Below are 18,326 nucleotides of genomic sequence, written 5' to 3'. Positions count from 1 at the left end.
CAGCAATGCTAACTTGCATACATTTTATCCATACCTATCAAACAAAAACAATTGTGTTGAAAATATGATTACCAGGATAGTGGCTCCAATTCTCTTATCTTTAACTTCGATATATAGACCATTATATAGCACAGTGGTCCTGACTGGGTTGAAGAGTATTACTTGGCTTTTTCTTTCAAATATTTGTCAAGAAAATCACATGGTGATTCCTGAATATCCACTGAAAACATTTGCTACAGAAATAACACAAATAAATTCTCAGAATAGTAACCACTTCTCATTTTCTCCCAACCACATGGTCCTAATTCCTCTTTCAATGTTGAAACAACCATTTATAGGAATCAAGCCTTTCATTTGGGACAGGGACACCACAAGCATATCAATTGTTGGATGTGATTCACTAGCTGACTATTACCATAAACAATTTCAATGACTTTATCACTTCACTTATGGAAGCCATACATTGATGCAGGTATCTCTTTTTGGAGAAGCAGCTTTTTTGTCTTTTTTTTTTAATATGAACAAAGAATTAAGTAAGACATGTAAACTCTGAGATGTTCTCCTTGAAATTTAGTTCCCTTTCCCTCCTGAAGACAACAAGAACTGATAGCAAATACTATTTGTTTTGCTTGAAGGATAGTACCAATACACATACTTTGAATAGTTACATTCAGGAGTGCATGTATTTTGTGTTTACTATATTACTGCATACTGTCTTTCACTACATCTTAAACTACTATTGTATAAGAACTCTGATTTGACTTCTGTCTCCTCCCACTAAATCTATAAAAGCATTTGTAGACATAAACTGGAAAAAAAAAGAAAAAAATCTTCCCAATAACAGTCAGATGACTCCTGGTGGAACATTATCCAGTATCACAAAGTCATTGCTCTTAGTTTTCAAGGTTGCTTGATTTGCCATTAGAAATACGTACCTATTATTTAGGACTTTAACAAGCCAATTGTTTTAAAAAAAAAGGAAGAAATAATCATGACTACTGACAGCTTTAATAAGCATTATCTATTCAGAAATCATGCAAAGAAAAGTTTTTGCAATAATAACAGCAAGCCTTTGATACTTGCTATGTGATTCAGGTGCTTAAACACAGACCTCCAGTGCTATTTTAGGTGCTCATGCTAACTATAAGCTATTTGGCCTATGATATGGCAACAATTAGTGTTAACTAACACAACAGAAAACTCTTCTGCCCACATCCTGTCCTTGCTTCCCCACAAATAAGCGAGAAGAGCTGCTCTTATTGTGTGATTTAAGACTCCTAGACAGAACTCAAACCACAAAGCTGAGGGATGTGTCCTTTGAAAGGAATGCAACAGTTGGGACTGGAAAAGCAACCAGATAAAAGTTAAGGCATCATCGGCCAAAAGACTCATAAGAAAAGAGACCAAAAGAACAAACCTGGAGACACTCTGACTTGTAACCAGAACTGAATGTGCAGTCTGTCATCACCAGGTTCTAGAAACTCTCAGGACAGAAATCCTGTTCACAGTCACTACGCTGCCACACAACTGGTTGGTTGTGCACATATTCTTTGTGCACACACAATCTCCAGTAGAGCATGCATGTTAGCAACCAAGACAAAGGCTCTCCCTTCTCTAACTGCTCAGCTACCTCTACTTAGATTTATTCTGCCTGGCATCTCCCCCCCCCCCCCTTTTTTTTTTTTAAACTTCGGAAGAATGCAGGCCTTCAGTAAACCCTATCTCATATCTAACAGCTCCATGCTGACAACTCAGATGCGCTATAGCACCTTCCTATAAGCGTCCTTCACGCAAGATTCCAAACATCCCACATTGCTATCAAACCACTTGCTCTAAGCCCATTAGGTTTTTTAATTAGTTTTAAAAACTAATTTTACATTTTTGTTGGCAAGTTCTGGATTGTTTCCTCAAACAAGTTTTTAAAACGTTAATTCCATTTGTCATCTTTTACATCCTGGAAACACTGTAAACCCAAATCCAGCATTTGTTTTGCAGCTGTATGCTGAGCAACTACTGCTTTGAGAAAATTTGGATTGAAATGCAATACTTGAGAGAAATTCTAAGCCTCAATATTTTATGTCACCTTAACAACACTCACAATATCTTAAATCTCCAACTCTGTGCAACTCACAGAACTCAATGTTCGGCACTTGTAACAAACTAGATCTTTACATCCTTTCTTCGCTTAACACTATACAAAACAAAGCCAGAACTCCAAAATTAGCCTTCATTAAATGTATCTTCTAAGCAGTGGGCTCCAAGTCTTTTTCTGCCACAAGACAGCCCTCTAACCAGAGAGGTTTACTCCTGCTCCATGGTCACCTCCCCACTCCAGAACTCCCCCACAAGAACACACCAGAATCTGTAGCCTGAGAGTTATCATGCTGACTCCTGATGTCAACTCTAAACTATTTTAGGGCTGTGGAGTTTGGGGTTTTGTCTTTTTTTTTTTTAAACTGCTCTATGATGACTTCTAAACCAGTGTTTTCTCCTCACAATGAAGGACAACTTATATTTTTGTGCTTCAATTTAAAGGACTGATAAGTTTTGTTGAGAAGTCAGTCACATACCAATTGCAGTCACAATGTACAAGTGATGGACACCACAGTTGCTCTCTAGATACAACTTCCAATACTTCCTGCTTTCAGAAGTAAGTTTCTTAGAACTGCCATTTTCAAAGACATCTTTACTTCTTACTTTCAAGGTTTCCAATAAGCTTCTGATCAGAAGTACATTTAACAAGAATCCACGCACATACATTCATCAGGTTTTCAAGCTCCTTGGGTTTAGTTAACATCACTGCCAACTTCAAAGTAGCAACACTAACTGAAACACGAAGTTGGCATGATGTACCAGGACAAAAAGCACAGAGAACTAACAGTACTGTTCTGAATGGCAGCCAGCTAATCTTTCAGTCCTGCAAAAAATTATATTCAGCATCCTAAGCTGCTACAAATTCTACCCTTTCTTCAAGGCCTAGAAGTCCAGCCCAATTTTCTTAAACAACATAGCAGCAGCAACTGCTTTAAGAACTTGCATTAAGCAGGCCTGAAGGCTCTCATTAACATCCAGTGCACACAAATAAGTCCCAAAGGAATTGGAGCACAGTAGTTATTTCCTGATATTTTAATGTAATTATACCCATAATATTTAATATAAACTACTTCACTCCCTAGAACTCCATAAAAGAAAGAAGTGGAACAGTGTGATCACACTTCGCAAAGCAGATACATTAAAAGAATTCTCCATCCAAAAAAATCCACACTCGTTGGTTGGAGAAGATGAAGCATACAGATCAACTTCTGACCCTACCGGAAGATTCCTGGAGTGCCTTAGGCCAGTCACATACCTGATTATTCATCTGCAAAACAAGATGGCACATGTATTCTTCCCACTTTTGCTTTGAGGAATTTATATTCTAAGTAGGTAGAATAAATGAGGTAATATTCATTGATGTTTGCATTCAAGAGTGCCAAGTGCTGTAGACTTCAAGGCACTTTTCTTACACAGAGAGCTAATTAATGATCAGCTACTGAGCATCACTTTCAGTTCAGCAGGGTAAAATAGTAGATCTCTGTGACGCTCCTGCTGAAAATGGGAATGACGCAGGAAATTAAAAGAACAGGTACATGTAAAGACACTTTTCATCCAGAAACAATGACCGTATTCTCAGGTGTTTCTCACCATGCACTGAAGACTGGGATGAGCATTCTCATAGGGCCTATTTCAGAATTGCTTTTAATGTATTTGTTTTGGGGAACTCTTAAAACTCCTGGCATAAACCTTTCTGGAACACTGCATGGAAAAATTATCTTGCTTATATTGAGTTTTGGGAGCACCTTTGGGGAAGAAAAAACTGTATTACTAACCATGTCTTGCAGTAAGAACTTCAAATTTGATCTTTGTGTTACTGTTTCTTCTTTCAAGTTTGCCTAAAAAAAGTCACAGGCAACATGCTCTTTAGAGACTTCCACCTGCACTGGTATCATGCCTAAGCCTACCTTTAGCTTCAGCATACACACTTACCATCTCAAAGCAACCGCACTTCAAGTTTACAGAAACACAGCCAAGTGACTGCTCTAGTATGGTCCAGCACAGGCATGGAAAACTACAATACATGTCTGGCAATCAGGTTCTATTCTTAGACTCCTGTTAGGCAAAAGCCTCTTCAAAAGGAGCTGCTGCAGCTTGGAGCAGTCACTGACAGGCAAACAGAAGACTGAGCAATAAAAATCACCAAACTGCCAAGATTAGGACTATAAAAATGGCAAGAATTTATAAATTTATAAAGAGTACTGCAAATTTGAAACTGGCTGGTCAAATATCTAAAGCAAGTCACGACGTGAAGTCTGAGATTAGATGAAGAAAACCCAGAGAGAAAGCCAATTAGGAGAAGCAGAAAAATTTTTACATGAATTCTGGAGCGAAGATCAGAGATTATGCAGGGAAGGAACCTAATCCTGCACAGACCCAGTGATAACATTTGGCTGTCCAGTATTACATACTTTTTCCTGTTTCTGTGATTTCATGACATTCTCCTCACTACAGACCTCCCAACAACATCCAATTGTTTTTCCTTGCATTTCTGAGGGACACTTACTGTTGTAAAGAACATCTGGCTAAGTGTCCATCACCAAAGCCCTCATTGTGGCTCTCTGACTTCACTCACGTACTTCTTACATTCCTATCATTATATTTATTCACCCAAAGTCAGTTAAAATACCAATAGATCTTTCACACATTTGTCCACCTACATATCCAAAATATTTTTCAAAGTTTCCCAACAAATCAGGCAGGAGTTCTACAGAAGACAGCTCCATTTACAGTACTGTTTAATAACTTCATCAGTGACACAGACAGTGGGATCGAGTGCACCCCCAGCAAGTTTGCAGATGACACCAAGCTGAGTGGTGCGGTCGACACGCCAGAGGGACGGGATGTCATCCAGAGGGACCTGGACATGCTCGAGAAGTGGGCCCGTGTGAACCTCATGAGGTTCAACAAGGCCAAGCGCAAGGTCCTGCACCTGGGTCGGGGCAACCCCCCGTATCAATACAGACTGGGGGATGAAGGGATTGAGAGCAGCCCTGCCAAGAAGGACTTGGGGGTACTGGTGGATGAAAAGCTGCACATGAGCCAGCAATGTGCACTTGCAGCCCAGAAAGCCAACCGTATCCTGGGCTGCATCAAAAGAAGCGTGGCCAGCAGGTCGAGGGAGGGGATTCTGCCCCTCTCCTCTGCTCTGGTGAGACCCCACCCGGAGTACTGCGTCCAGCTCTGGAGCCCTCAGCAGAAGAAAGACACAGACCTGTTGGAGCGGGTCCACAAGAGGGCCATGAAAATGATCAGGGGGATGGAACACCTCTCCTGTGAAGAAAGGCTGAGAGAGTTGGGGTTGTTCAGCCTAGAGAAGGCTTCGCAGAGACCTTATTGCAGCCTATCAGTACTTAAAGGGAGCTTATAAAAAAGATGGGGACAGACTTTTGAGCAGGGCCTGTAGCGACAGGACAAGGGGAAATGGTTTCAAACTAAAAGAGGGTAGATTTAGACTAGATAGAAGGAAGAAATTTTTTACGCTGAGGGTGGTGAAGCACTGGAACAGGTTGCCCAGAGAGGTGGTAGATGCCCCATCCCTGGAAATATTCAAGGTCAGGTTGGACGGGGCTCTGAGCAACCTGATCTAGTTGAAGATGTCCCTGCCCACGGCAGGGGGGTTGGACTAGATGACCTTTAGAGGTCCCTTCCAACCCAAACTATTCTATGATTCTATGATTTATCCAAGCCTGATTCCTTCCAGAGATGGCCTGCCCAGAGTAAGGTAAGGGTCCTGTGGGGGGAAAAAAAATGTGTCATGCATATTATGGTTCATTTGCAAGAATAATGAATTATGGTTACAAAGGCATTCACACAATATACTCTCGTCATTTACTAACTTTAAGCATTAGAGGTTTTGCATCTTGCAAGCATTCTCTGCAATAGAGGGCATATGGTCAAAAGGGACCATTATCTTCACTAATTCACTAAAGTGCTGACTATCCTTACCTGTGTCTCTTTTTTCTGTGTGTCTTAAAGTTTACTGCTTATTATCAGAAGAAACTTTACTTCCTTGCTAAAGTCTGCAGTTGAATCGTGCTTGACTTTTACCTGACAGGAGTAAAAAACACCCGCTAGGAGAACAGTAGCAACATGGGCACTGGGAAGTACTGCAAGGACACAAGCATTCTTGACACGCTGCAGCAGTTCAGCACTTCCATCTCTTCTCTTACAGACCCTGAAGATTCCTTCGTCTTCCACCAAGAAAAATGAACATTCCCCCTCCTTCCACCAGGTCTTTCTTTTTTTCCTTTTGCTGTCAAAGACGACAGAGCTGTACAAAGCAGGCCCAGGCTGCTGACTGCGTATCAAATAAATGCCAAGATTCCTTCCCCCTCTGCCCTCCCTTCCCCTTCCTCCAACTTCACTGCGAGCCCACGACAACTGCCGAGGCAGGGGGGGAGGAGGGCGACGACGGAAGAAAGACAAGACCTGCACATGCACAGAAGAAGGCTGCCCGAGGTTTCGGGCCGAAGAGAAATCACATTAACCGCAGACCGCAGCTCAGCTACAGGCAGGCTTGACCCCAGGACGCCTCCCCCGAAGAGATAACAACAAAGAAAACAGAGAAGGGAGGAGGTGGCTGCCCCGGAGCGAGTTCCTGCTCCTCCCCTTACGCTGCTCCCAGCCAAAACAGAGACCACAATGTAAACAGAAACAAAATGTGCGTTTATGGCAAAGCGGGGGGCAGAGGCAGCGGCAGCCTTCTCCTTCCCTCGCGGCTGCCGCCACTAACGCTGACCGACTCCTACCGCCGCCTACCCACCGTGGCTTGCGGGGCGGAAGGCGAAGTTACCGTGCGTTTTACACACTCCATTTATGTAAACAAAGTATTTTCCCCTCACTGCTGCCACACCACCTCCTCTCCCGAAAGAGGAGATACCCTTCCTTAGCCCACAGGTTTTTCTTGAAACAAAATAAAATGTTGTCTCGCGCTCCCTTCTGCCTCCTCCAAAATGCCTCGGCCTGGAAGACGCAGCCCCCACAAGACCCTGAGGTTTTAAGGACTTGGGGGGGGGGGGGGGGGGGGGGGGGAAGTAAGCTCCCGTTCTCACTGCATTTCCTCAAAGGCAAAGAAAGCCGTCACAGGAAGGGGGCAGGCCGCAGAGGGGGACGAGCGCTGCCCTCACCTTGCCTCTACCCCCCCTCGCCCAGATCTCAAGGCTAGAACCTTCTCTCTTGTCCCCGTCCCCTCACACCTGCCCCGGGCCCGCGGCAGCTACACCAACCACCTCTCCTCCCAACCCTTTTTGGGCCAGACATTATTTATTACGCAGGCGGCGAAAGGACGCGGGGGGGGGAGGGGGGGGTGACCGGGCAAAGGAGGAGGAGGAGGAATGGGCTGCCGAGGGCGTACGCACACTCTCCCCGTCCCGTCCCATCCCTCCCCACCCCGCAGACGCGAGTGGCAGCAAGCCCTCCCCCTGTCCCGGCTGCACGAAAACAACCTTCCCCCTCCCCCCTCCGCGCCTCAGAAGGGCGCGCGCCTGCGTGCGGGGCCAACGGACAATGGGAACCCGAGCGCCCGAGGAGGCGAGAGGAGGGCAAGGGGCCGGCGGGCCGCGCTTCCTCCCCCCCCCCGCCGCCACCGCAACTCACCGTCCCGGCTGTCCGACGGCGGCCTCCACGCCGCACAGCGCGGCCGGGGAGCGCAGTTCTGCCCGCCCACCCCCGGCCCCCTCCTTCCCCCCGCGGGACACTCACCCGTTCCGCAGCGAGCCCCGCACTGGGGGGAAACGTAGGCGGGAGAGCGCGCCGGTCGACCGCGCGGAGCGCAGCGGGGGCGATCGCCGAGGGAGCGGGAGCCGGCGCAAGCGGAGGTCGGCGTGCCCCCGGAGCCACCCTCCCCCGGCCCGCACGTCGGAGGGGTCCGCCGGTGGCCGCCGCCGTTTGTGTCGGTGAGCGAGACGGCGAGGGGAGGAGGGGCCCCAACAGCTGAGAGGATGTAAACAGAAGGTCACGTGACCCTGCCTCCGCAGGCGGCCGAACCCCCTCCGCGCCACGGGGCCGGCTTGGAAGGGGGAGGGGGGGGAAGGCGAGCCGCCCCGCTTCCAGCCGTGATTGGCCGCGCTCTGCCAGCCCGAGAGCCAATGGGAGGCCGGCGCTCGCGGCGCTCGTCACCAGTCGCCTGGGGACGCGGGGATCCTCGTCCTCGCGGTGGCGCCCGGCCACAGGCTCTCCCCTCCCCCACCGGGCCGGAAACCCCCTCCTGCGAGCGGGCCGGGCCGCGGCGCCCGCGTCCCCGCCGCCCCTGTCCCCGCCGCCCCTGGCGGGCGGCCGCTTGTCTCCCGTGAGCCGCCGAGGAAGGAAAACGGGAGCGGGTTCTCGCACCGCAGGGACGGGCGGGGCGAAACAAACCCCCGCGTTGCGGGCGGGGGGCCGGGGCCGGCCGCGGGGGGAGGAGCGGCAGCACCGCCGGAGGGCGAAGGAGGACAGGCAGCTTCTCAGCCCCGGTTTTTAAAAATTGCGCAAGGTGCCCGGTGCCCATCGGAAATTGCTCTGCTTTCACCGGGCCTCCTAATTTTACGGCGTTTTCGTCTTCCTCCGACGAGCAGGGGCAAGGGGGAGGCCGGCATCTTTTCAGATCCCGCTTCGGTCCGGCCTCTCACAAGGGGAGTCAGAAAGTGGCACTGCCCCGCTCCGAGAGAAGGGACTTCAGGCTTTGATGCTGGCGATGCTCTGGAAGATGAGATAGTTTGAAAAACTACGGGGATCCCAGGGAAAGCTCAGAGGAATTTGGGAAAGGAGGAAGTACTGTGGAAGGGAATACACTGAAGTAAGTGGAGGTCGAGACAGGGGGGCCCTGGTGCAGGCTGGTGACGCCCGAGATGATCAAAAGCATTGGGTCATTCTGAGCCCTGGTCTCAAGTGAGGTTTCTAAGGCATTGTCTCATCGTTGGTTTCAAAGGGGGCTGGAGGAATTACGTGAGATGTGGGGAGACAGAGGGTGGGAAAAGTAGGCTGCTTCTGGTGTTTTGAAGAATTAAAAGTACACAGGTGTCAGGACTTGCAGCAGATTGGCTAATCAGTTTTCCATTGAGAGGAATGAGAAACGCCAGAGATCAGTATCAGAAAATGGATGATATTCACACTTCTGGAACAGTAAGTTCATGTTCGCCAAATGATCAGGCAAAAGGCGTAGTGTTTGTGGATTTCGGGTTAGTGGATATGAAAACCTGAAGATCTAGGGTGGTTGTTACAATAAAAACAGCAATTTAGGTAACTTGGTGACATTTACAATAATAATTTAATCTGGAGTGGTTTAAGCATTGGGACTTTTGTGAAATGCAGCTGAGAGGCATGAAGTTTTGAGCTTTAGCCAAAGTTTGAGTACTGGTGGAACAGGATTTCTAAGTAAAAGCCCTGAGAAATGAAGTACACAAAAATGTAGCTGGTAAGAGGCCAGGAGTGAGTATTACTCTGTTGGGGGCAGAATTAGTTAATACCTGCAGCACACAATGGTTGTAGGTGGCGACAACTGAGGTGGAGATAATTGTAAACATAAGGGGGAGAGTTTCTGCTAGGCTATGACTGAGAAATAATTCTGTCTTTTGTTAGTTGGGCTGAGGGATTCAAGTAGTCATACAAATTGCCATACCATTACTGCTGTAACTGATGCCCCCTTGCATGAGAGAAATGGAGGGGAGGAGAAACAAATAAATTCCATTTTTACACTGAAATATGCCTTGCCCTCAGATAGTGAACTTAAATAATTTTTGCTGGCATTGAGTATTTTATCTATTAAGAATTTTTAGATAGGTGGAATAAGTGTGTATAATTCCTTGCCTATTGTATGTATGAGGGTTTCCTGTTTTTCATTCCCCGTCTTCCCATTACGTCCTAGATCTTCTCATGCATGACCAACTCATACTCGTTACCTGTCAGACAAGGTGCACTTAATCAGTATTCACTCAGGACAGAATTTATGGCCATATTTTGCTCATTTAATTTTAAGGGAATTTTCTGATAGTCTTTTTTCCTGTAAATTACCATGTTATGCTTGAACTGGTACCACTTTTTTTCCATTTACAGTGGACATGGACAACCAATTAGGAAGGTCATTCTGCCGTCTTCTCTCAGGTGAAAAGAAGCTTCAGCATTCAGGTCTAGCAGAAAATTCTACTCAAGCATGTACGATTCTCCAACTCTACTCTAACTCCTGTCATCCATGATCAAACCAGAAGCAAGGTACATATTTTCTATTGCAGTATCTAACTTCTGCATCTTGATGTGAAAGATATTTATTGTCACATTATTTTAAATTTGAGATGTGCATAATTTCATTTGAGTGTAAGTTAATATTCTCAAAAGACATAGCTTAGTATTACATGACAGACCCGTCAAAACTCTGTATAAATTAGCTGAGTTCAAAACCCATATAGAGCACTTCTTAACTGAAGCACAGTGAACATCCTTTCACCCTTGTAAAACAATGGGTTGTGTAGGCTAATGTGCCCCCAAAACTTCATTATTCTGTAAAAGTTTGGGGGTTTTTTACTGTCTCTGCAGATTTAAGCATTATTTATTCTTTCAATACTTTGTTCTGATACTCTGTTGTTTTTTCATGATCACGCAAATAAAGAAAATCTGAACTAGGTGGAAGACTCTAGTTTGACTTCATTCTGTGCTGCTGGTGAAAGTTACAACATTCAGATGCCTAACAGAAAAATATGTATTCAAGATTGCCATTTTTTAGCTAAATTTGAAATTTGCTACTAGGGATAATTATGGTTAAGTATTGAGACTTAACTGTTACCATATTGAAAAGAAAATCAGATATGCACAGCAATTTATAATGAAAACTATTCCAAATAAAGATGATGTCATATATATTGAGTAGTTAGGTATATTTAATTTCTTATTTATGTAGAAAAAAGTTGCTCTTTAGACTAAAACAGCATTTTGACTTTCCTAAAAGTGGCATTGGCTTAAAAGTAGAGTAGTGCAAATTGCATTCCTTGAATGTAAACCTGTCAACACAGGACTAACAAATAATGCATAATTTATATTTTTGCACATCTCAGTTTAGTTAATGAAAACCATTTACATATCATTGCATTTAAGCTGGCTTGATTTGAGTCAGTTTCAACCTTATGTTCTGTGTCTTTGAATATATATACAGGAAATCTATGCAAAACAAGTATTTTTCTTGAAAATTTATTTTTAGAGATAGATGCCATTTTGGTAATTGAATAAAGTTTAAACTTGTAAAATTTTTAATGGAGCTTTAGCTGACAGTGTTTAAAATATTTTTGATGTTCTACAATACAGTGTAATTTTAATAAAGTGTAACAGTATAATGCTTTGTTGGATTTCTTAAGGTTTGGATTTCTTAAGTATTATCCATACCAAGTAAGAATTTCTTTACTTGCTTGTTTAGCTATGGAAAGCTAATGGAAGGAGAAGGATATGAGAGACCTACGCTTTAGCTGTATTTCTAATCAGTTATTTCACATTGTGGTGCATTCATTTGAATGTTGACACAACTTTTTAGAAAATATTCACAACTTACTATCATTTTGAAACAGTGATCATTTTCTGATTCTGCTCTTTTCTGTAGTTAATGAAACCAGATTTTTCTGGTAATTTTTCATTCTATCTTTCCTTTTTGGCCTTGGCTTTCGTGTTAGATGAGTGAAAAAGACACTTTGTGCAAAACATAAAAACAAATCTTAAGGTAGCTGTTTTAATTATGGAAATTTACTGTTCTGTGGGTTACCTGCCCGTTGTTTTTCCTACTGACAAACATCTGAAGGAGTGTTCTGAATGTCAGCGCTTAACTTCTTCAACCACATTTGTTATAACTAGTATCTAGCTATATAGAGGTTCAGTCAGCTTGAGAAAAAATAACTAAGAAGTAATTGATGGTGGCCCTGAGATCTAAACAATCAGAATTCCTTCTTTATTGGAAGTTTCTTCTGCCTGAGTTTTTCAACTGATGCTTTTTGAAGGCCATAAAATTAAATAAAAAAGTAAAACAGGATGTAGTGTTGGGTCTGCACATAGTCCAGAAAGCCCATGTAAAAAAATACCCCAATAGAGAAGTAAAATAGAGATGAACCAATGTAGAATATGTTAAATCAAAATACTCTGGAAATGTAAATAGATAACCTGATCCATAAAGTTAAGGTTAACTTTCTGTTTAAAGCATAGACCCTCTCTATATATTCAGATGAATTGGCTTGAGTGGGATGATACAAAGATCTGGGTAAGTAGTATTGATATTACATCACAGGCAGACAAAAAGCTAAGACAAAAATTGAAAGTAATTTTTTAAAATAACTGTGAGAAATGTTGAAATTATAAATTTCTAATCTGGCAAATAATTTCAGCTGTTAGTGGTTCAACTAAATAAAATAATTGTGAAAGGTGTAATATTGCCAATTCTTGCATGTTTAATGGATTTTTTTCTCGCATATTTTTCCTTATGGAAAATATCCATCATCTTCCACTATACCAATAGTGTGGTGTTCAGCTGCCGGCTGAGGTTAAACCACGGCACCAATGAAGCAGGAACAAAAAATTGTCCTCAAAAAGATGGTAAGACCAGAGTTTTCAGACTTAATGGTAGTTGCTGTTTCTTCTTCTTTTCTTATTCTCATCAGAGGGACAATACATAGCCAATGTAGCACAGTCATTAGAAACTAAAAATGTTGGAGCTGAAGAACTGGACAAAGAGTGTCACCAAGAGCAGCCATAAGTAGGATGAGAAGAATCCATTGTTTTCTGAACTTAGTCCAATGTTTAGACTGATACGGAAATCAGAAGCTGCTGCTTTCCTTCTATTCCACAAAATTAAAAAAAATAGTGTCTTCGTACTGAAACTACACTGAACGCCCACATGCTTTTAATTTATGTTTAAAACTTACAGCTTCTGGTGAGTCTTTGTGTAACATGCTGTTTCTCATGCGTTTTACATGTAACTAATTTTTTCTCTAGTTTCCACAATCTTAGACTTCCTTCCCCTAATCTAATCTCATTCTGCTCTTTTGTTTCATCTTTAATTATCAAGCATTTTAAAATAATAGTTGATTTACTATGTCTGTTTTGTATGCCTTCTCATATTGATATCTTCCTGATATTCTTGCCTTCATACAGTATATGCATTGAGCTCTTTCTTTGTCTTTTTAATTTTTCTTTTCATTGCCGCCTTTTTCCTTTATTTTTGGTGGATTTTCTTTCTTGACAAACTTTGACTGGTCGGTTTTACAGGTGTAGAACACAAAAACCATGTGCTACATAAGTAGCAGTTACAGTTTTCAGATACTGTCCTCTGCTCCCTACAGTAGATATCACTTCTGGCAATTGGATACAGTGAGCACGTACTTCACACTGTATCGTATGTTGTCATTGGCATAGCCTGTTTCAGGAAGAGGGCTCTGAAATGGAGAAGTGCTGCAGTGGCTTTCTCCTCTCTTGCAGACCTGGTCTTCCCACATTAACATCTTGTCTCAGAGCAAAAAATACTGTACTGTTAAGAAAATTATAAGTAACTCAAAGGGAAAAGTAATGAAATAACTGCTGGAAAGCAGTTTCTCTTGCCCTTCATGTCTGGCCTGCCTACCATACTTTCAAAATGTTTTATTTTTGCATTCTTTGCTCCCAGATATGGACCGTACCTTCTGTGGCTCTCATTTGTACCCCAGCAGCCATCATGTCATTTCCAAAGATTTATAGTAAGTAGTGTTCCAAGTTCCCAGGAAGAGAACTGGATCAGCCCCCACAGAGCGCCAAACCCCAAGCTGAGTCCATTCAGTTGCACATACAGCACCAATCCACTCATAGTTAAGCTGTAATGGACTAGTCTGACTGCACGGTCACAGACCTCACTGTAACCCCCAGTTCTGATGAGTAGCAAAACATCAAGCTGGCTTTGTAGGCTGTTGATGTGGACCTCTGAAACTGGAATGCAGCTGTGCTGCTTTCAGGTGTGGCCTGGCTCTGGAAGTAGTTTAGTCACATTTGTATGGTGTTGTTTTGACAGGTGAGACTTAAAAGATTTCACCTGTAAGACTGGTAAGATCTACATATGCAAGCTCTAGTGTCTCTGCATCTTTGGCCTGTTAATCTGGAATTTGGGTAAACAAACCCAGCATAACTGTCTTAGATAAAAGTGGTTATGTGCTGTTCAAGCTTTAGATCAGAATAACGTCTCCCAAAAGCTCCAGAGCTAGCTGATTGAAAAAGGCATCTTTAAAAGGAGTAAATCATCATTTACTCCAGGCCATGCCTATGTGCCAGGTTACTTCATAGAGTATTCCTACTGGTCTTTAAGACTTGCCACTTTAATTTTCTTTTAGTAGTGCACGCTCTGTCCCTCTCCCACGCCCTTCAGAGAGGCAGTTGGTACTGTAACCTTGCTAAGGCATTTGTAATTTTTAGGAATAGAGATTTTCATTGCTGTAGATTTTGAAATACACTTTTCTCAGACATGAATTGCATTAAGCAATTGAACAGTGTTACACATGCTGCAGATCACGATTGTGCTCCTCTGAAGCACACAGAATCAGTTCCAAATAAAATGTGTTGGGGTTTGAGTCACATACATTTATTTGGGATGCCTGTAATCTATCCGTGCATCCCAGCTCTCATGCCCCGTTTAATGATCACAACTCTTAACCTGCTTTACCAGGGAAATGTGATAAAATAGTAGCAGAAATGTCTTCTTTTGTTGCCCTGAGTAAGCAGGAATAGCAGTGATAATTACCAAAAGTGATACACCTGCATATGTCTGCTTAGGAGCGTGCGGGAGGCTTTTTTTCCTTTGCCATGAAATCCTCTGCTAGGGTGGTAGTAGCACGCTCAGGCCCCCTGGAGCTGTCATGCTGGGAGTGCTCCTGGCTGCAGGCAAAGGATGGCGCAGAGCCAGAAGTATTATTTTAGCTGTCAGAACATAAGTTATGCTCAGTTCATATTTTAAAACATTGAAAGCACATGCTAGAAAAAAATACATATGTTTTAACTTAAAGATGAAAATGACTGAAATGAAATGAAAAATGAAATAAAATGGAATCTGTGGCCATTGGTCTCAAGGGTGTGTCTCTCATGATCAGCTGTCTGGCCTTCTTCAGATTACTTTTCCAATTCACTGCTCATGCCTTCGTGTTTTTTTCTTCTGTTAAGAACAAGCCTGAGGTCGTAGCAACGGAAGGGTTCCAGTGGCCTGTAGTCACTGATAAGCATATAACCAAATGTTGTTCATAAACATAACAAACTGATCACATCTAGATAATAGTTGACATACTATAAAATAAAATCTAGTCATGCAATCATAAGTTAAAAAAATCTTTTAGAATTTGGTACCAACACAAGTGTTTGTCTTTTAGATTTCATGTGTAGAAGTAGCCTATTCATCTGTAATGATATTTTACAAATAATAGAGTATATTAAGCCATTCTTTTTCAAAAGGTTATGGATACCTATTTTCAATACTTTTTTTTTTCCATGACCCGTGATGGGAAAAGAAATGTCTTCCTTCAGTGTTTCTGCTTTCAACCATTTGTAACTTGTCTCAGAGGTATATTAGGGTACAAAATGAATGTGCCAGCAGAAAGTGTCATATATTATCACCTCTGTCCTACTCATTGATTGTAAACTGCAAGCACGAGACATTCTCCATGGAAATATGTTGATTTGTCTCTGGCTGTAACTGACAGTGAATCAACAACAGACTCTTTGTGTCATCCTTTGCTTAAATCAATAGGGTGTTTTGCTAAATTTGTAATGCTATTTTCTTTAGAAGCAACACAGTCCTTCGAACTGAGAAAAATTATATGCCACCATGATTAATAGTTTGAAGCCAAACAGTCTATGAGTCTCCCTTGAATGAGTCATGTTAAAAGGAAGTTACTATATTTGTATCTTAAATAATAGCAAAACTTTTATTCTGAAATTAATAAATGTTGGGAATTTGCCTGTAATTTTGCCTAATTTTGTTAATCAAACATGGAACAATATGTAATTTAATTTATATGAATTAACATTTAACTTGTAGAGCCTCTCTTTTGCCTATGGGCTGATAATACACTATCATTAGTCCTCATACTGTCATTAGTCATCTGGCCTACGTGCAATAATTTCAGAAGCTTTTAAGACCAACCATCTACTTAGAGTGACAATCTATTAGGTACCTATTTTTTACATGCTGCTTTCATCTTTAAGTAGGAAAGATGAAGAAAGCTATCTGCATGTTGTAAATATGTCAAAAATCCAAATGTCTCTAGTTTCATTTCTAACACATTAAATATTTTGGCAAAGTGAGAAGGTTAACTTTTTTTTTCCCCCTAAGAGAATTTAATCTCTTAATCAATAGGATTGAGTTGTTATAGACATTAATTTAGTCTTGTTTTGGACTGTATAAAACCATCCTTTAGCAACAGGCTACCAAAAAGACAAGGAAACAATCTTTTCTTGTATAGAGATTATTAAAATTAACGTGCTTTTTTTTTTTTAAGTTCACAGGATACAATATTCTACATTTTAAGTATTTTTTATGAGAAACGGAGAAAGAATACGTTAGATCCAACAGACTTACCAAAAGATCTGTGCTTAATATTCAGCATGCAGATTGCTTTTTAAAGGTCTTCTAACAGAACATAATCTTTTCTTTTAGCCTCATCCAAACTCCTAATGCTTTCCAAAAAAACAATTGATACTTTTCTCCAAATTTGGCAGAGGTTTTACACCTATTTTTTTGCTTAGTTTTGCTTTTTGGATGATGCAGTTGACTATTGTTAATTCCTTGATACACGTGCAGATGGCTGGGGCAGTAAAAGCAAAACTTCATAACTGTGTCTGAGGAGCACATTATTTATTAAGTTACATGAAACTAGATTGCTAAGAGAGATGTAAAGGATCTCTGGAACAGATCTGTTCTCAACCAATTAGTTGGAGTGCTTTCCTAGAAACCCTCCTCCATGGTTGTACATCACACCTTTAGGTATATAGTAGAAGAAATTAAATGGCCTGAATATTCTCCCCTGTTTTATTCTTCTGGCTCTTGGAGTAATGGTGAGAAAGGTAAAAATTATGAGAGGTTAGCTAGGTAAGGTACCGCCACTGGAATTAATTAATTGAATGTGGCTATGGGGAACAATATGCATATGAGTGAACTATATGGCAGTAGCAAGCATTGGGTTAGTTTCACAACTTTATGGCATGTAAAGCTAGTTAGGAGAAGATTAAGGAAGAGTGAAGGAAAGAAGATGGATAAAAGGGCAAGGCAGGAAACAAAGGATGAGAGAGAGTGAAGAAAAAGGGTATATGACATGAAACTGGGATCTGAGAAGTTACAGAAGGTTGCAGAAAATAGCTAATGAGAATAGTGCAAAACAGCTCAAGCTTATAACTTTTTTTTTTCTTTTTGACTACACAAATCTCTCTATGGTCATTTCTGCAGCTGTTTCCACTAGCGCTAACTGCAACATATTTTCTGCCTTCAGCTATTCTCATACAAAGCCATATAGATTGAAGCACAGCTAGACCCTAGCATCTGCATCATGGAGGAAGTGTCACTAGCACGTTTTGGAAAGGTTCTGAGAAGCAAGAGTGGCTGAAGAAGGAAAAGAAAGAAAAAAGATAATAAAGGCAAATCTTGTAAGTGAAGCATGCTGATAGTGAGAGTGGTAGACTTGGGCTCCTCCACGCGTACCTATCTGCATGATATGCTGAGTGCTTTCAGGTGCCTCACTTCTAAGAGAGATTCACTTTTGACAGAAACGGTGGCCACTGAGTACCATGGAGCAGCAAGCGCAGGACTCTAAGGTTAAAGGCGAACCAGGAGCTGAGAGGAGCCACAGCACAGGATGAGCAGTGCCCTCATTGCCAGGGCACAGTCCAATAGCATGTGAGCTGGATAATCAATGCAAGGTGGTAACAGCAACAGATCCTATGAAGAGTCCAGGGACCGTAAGGCGACAACAAGCCAGATCTAAGGTCAATCCAGGAAGTGTGAACAACAATGCCGGGATGGGGGTGGTAGATACACCTGCAGCATAGGGCAACCTGAGGCTAAATGGATCTTCTGGGGCCATGGGTAGGGGTTGTGTGTGGAGGTCCCAGGTGGGGCTCATCAGAGCCATTACAGCCTATTGGCACACTCAGCCCTGACATTGAGCTTTTCAACTGATCAAGTCCAAATGGAGGACTTTCAAGTTATGTCTTTTTCCTCCCCCAAGGAATGAACTGTATTTAACTGAATTGCTGTGGTTTTTTACATTTTCTGGGATATAATC

General features: G+C 42.4%; 1 protein-coding gene and 1 long non-coding RNA gene across 5 annotated transcripts in view; one reads left to right on the top strand and one right to left on the bottom strand.

The window, feature by feature from the left end:
* PCMTD1 (protein-L-isoaspartate (D-aspartate) O-methyltransferase domain containing 1) overlaps nucleotides 1–7,863 on the bottom strand; it is a 49,124-nt gene extending 41,261 nt beyond the window's left edge. For 2 of the 3 annotated variants that reach the window (XM_076329725.1, XM_076329722.1), the window contains exon 1: nucleotides 7,798–7,863. The gene's annotated coding sequence lies outside the window, so the exon portion shown is untranslated. Of the gene's footprint in view, nucleotides 1–7,692; nucleotides 7,710–7,797 lie in introns of those variants that run through there. The other variant, XM_076329723.1, reaches the window with a different exon arrangement.
* A 641-nt stretch (nucleotides 7,864–8,504) lies between these two features.
* Nucleotides 8,505–17,680, top strand: LOC143156368 (uncharacterized). Of its 2 annotated transcripts, none has more exons than XR_012994615.1 (3): nucleotides 8,505–8,869; nucleotides 10,126–10,281; nucleotides 17,535–17,680. It is a non-coding gene; the product is annotated as an uncharacterized LOC143156368 (long non-coding RNA). The 2 variants fall into 2 exon arrangements; XR_012994614.1 differs by having other exon boundaries at nucleotides 8,505–9,195.
* The last annotated feature ends 646 nt before the right edge of the window (nucleotides 17,681–18,326 follow it).

The sequence above is a fragment of the Aptenodytes patagonicus genome, chromosome 2 (assembly GCF_965638725.1).
Source record: "Aptenodytes patagonicus chromosome 2, bAptPat1.pri.cur, whole genome shotgun sequence".
Taxonomy (NCBI): Eukaryota; Metazoa; Chordata; class Aves; order Sphenisciformes; family Spheniscidae; genus Aptenodytes; species Aptenodytes patagonicus.
Note: the sequence above shows the minus strand (reverse complement) of the source record. Positions and strands in the feature narration are given on the sequence as shown.